Source organism: Arachis duranensis, chromosome 9 (genome assembly GCF_000817695.3).
Source record: "Arachis duranensis cultivar V14167 chromosome 9, aradu.V14167.gnm2.J7QH, whole genome shotgun sequence".
NCBI classification, from domain to species: domain Eukaryota; kingdom Viridiplantae; phylum Streptophyta; class Magnoliopsida; order Fabales; family Fabaceae; genus Arachis; species Arachis duranensis.
The window spans coordinates 1,085,823-1,088,137 of record NC_029780.3 but is presented as its reverse complement, the minus strand read 5'-3'; positions in this window follow the sequence as shown (position 1 = coordinate 1,088,137).

Below are 2,315 nucleotides of genomic sequence, written 5' to 3'. Positions count from 1 at the left end.
TTGTCGGAGGCGCCGGTGAGTTTTTGAACGACGGCGCGAAAGTTAGAAGGGTCGGCTTGGACAAACGTAGTGTTTGGTGTTGTTGCGGCGGTTTGATCGAAGGACGCCATTGGAGAGTGTATTTGTTTGGAATTGGAAGCGGGAAGAAAAGAGAATGAAATGTGTGATTTTATAGTCTCAAATCTCAATTTAGGGATTATATTGTTTTTTCGGATTGCTTTAATTTGCTTTAAGGATGGTGCCGTCACCCTAAAGTGTTGTCATCTATTGGTTAAAAAATTTTGATATGGAAATAAAATGAGTGATATACTTTAACATGGTAATTTTTGGTGTTTTTTAAAATTATGGGAGTACACAAATCGGACCCTCCGATTTGTGTTTAAAAAGTTAAAAAAATTCAGAGTACACAAATCGGAGGGTCCGATTTGTGTTAAAAAATTTGAAAAAATTCAGAGTACACAAATCGGACCATGCGAGTTGTTTGATTTTAAAATTTTGCTTAACAAATCGCATGGTCCGAGTTGTGGGTAGGCAAATATGAATTTCGGAAGGTAGAAAACGGACCCTCCGAATTGTTTGTTGTTATCAATTTTTGTATGAAATGAAGAACTCGCATGGTCCGAGTTCTATTCACTAACACCACATGGCTGTAAAGCACCTGGATTCCCCACATCTGAGTCTAACACCACTTTTTCCTCCATATTCAAATTAAAAAGTGTCATCTATTCACATTTAAGAATTTTAGTTTGAGGCTCAGTTTTCTTTTTTTTTTTACCAAATATAGGATACTCGAATCTGGGACCTCTTAATTACTTTTTAATTGAGTATGGGGAGATTATGGGAGTGGATTCTTTCCAGTAAAGGAAAAATTGGATGGTATCATTTGTAATCTCTCACATTTTATTACTTTCTCTCTCTCTCATATTTAAGTTTGGTCCCATTTATAAAGTTAATGGTGAGAGATCACACTTTATTTTCTCAAGTGTAAAAAAAAATTAGAAAAGATCCATTTCCGAGAGACTATACCATTTGAACTATAACTCATTTACAGTTTGAGGCTTAGTTGATAGTTAAAAATTTAATATATTAATTTTTTTAATAATTTTTGTCTATTATTTAACTTGTTAATTATTTAACCTGAGCTTCTATTTTAGAGGTGAGCTTCTATTATATCATTAATAAAATTTATTATTTTTTTAAGTAATTAATTATTAGTATTTAAAAATATATGTAAATTAAAATATATTATTAGTTTATAATATATAATGAAGTGTATGTAGTTTAGTTTGACCTTAATAATAATTTTATAACATGATATATTATTAATTATAAAAATATTTCACACATTATTAGTTTAATTATATTAATTTTTTTAATAATTATTTATGTGATTAATATACAAATTATTTTTGTTCATGTGATGTGCCTAATTAGATGCAATTAAACAATGTATAGCAACTTATTTAAGAGGTAATAACTTTTAACTTTAGTATATAAATATGCAAATAAATACGTCTTACATCAAATTATTCAATCAAATAATATATACATTATTACAAATCAAATAAGTTGTTATTTGTTAAACAGGAACACATAAAAATATTTAATGTGTACGGCTTAAACTGCCTACATCTACAGATGAAGAGAGATAAAATTCATTAAATCAATTCAATGCACTACAATCACTATTGTCTGGGTAATGTTAAGAAGACAAAAAAACAGTTAGAACTTGCCTTATTTAGCATTTATTATTTGTCACAATAATTAATAAATGCTAAATAAAATAAAATATAGTTGTTTTTAGTTGATTTTCTTTGGTTACCAAATATTTCTGTCTTTATCTATCTATGATATGATATATGAATTTTGCTCTTATAATATCTCTGCTATTTATAATTTGCATGGTGGCAATGTCTATTATAAAATTCAAAATCTAATAATTAATCATGTGTTCATTTGTTATCTTATTCAAAATCTAATCTAACGTATGCAAGTTATTAGTTTAAAATTTTTTTTAGCTTGAATTAGCATTCCAAGTTTCATAAATAATATGATTAGTAATTTCAGTATTGGATCCCACGTTTGACTTATTTGAGATGTAAAGTGAGAAAGGTAATGAAAACTTTAATTTGTCAAATATAATTGAGGAACTTTATATATAGATAATCTCTTTTTTGCCACTTAGGCTTTGTTTTAATAAATGAGGAACTTTTCTAATGAGTGGAACTAAAGATCTTTCTTTTATCCTTGTAAGTGAAAATTCATTATCATGAGGTTAAGCTTTAATGTGAGTATTATTCAAGTTTACTACAAAA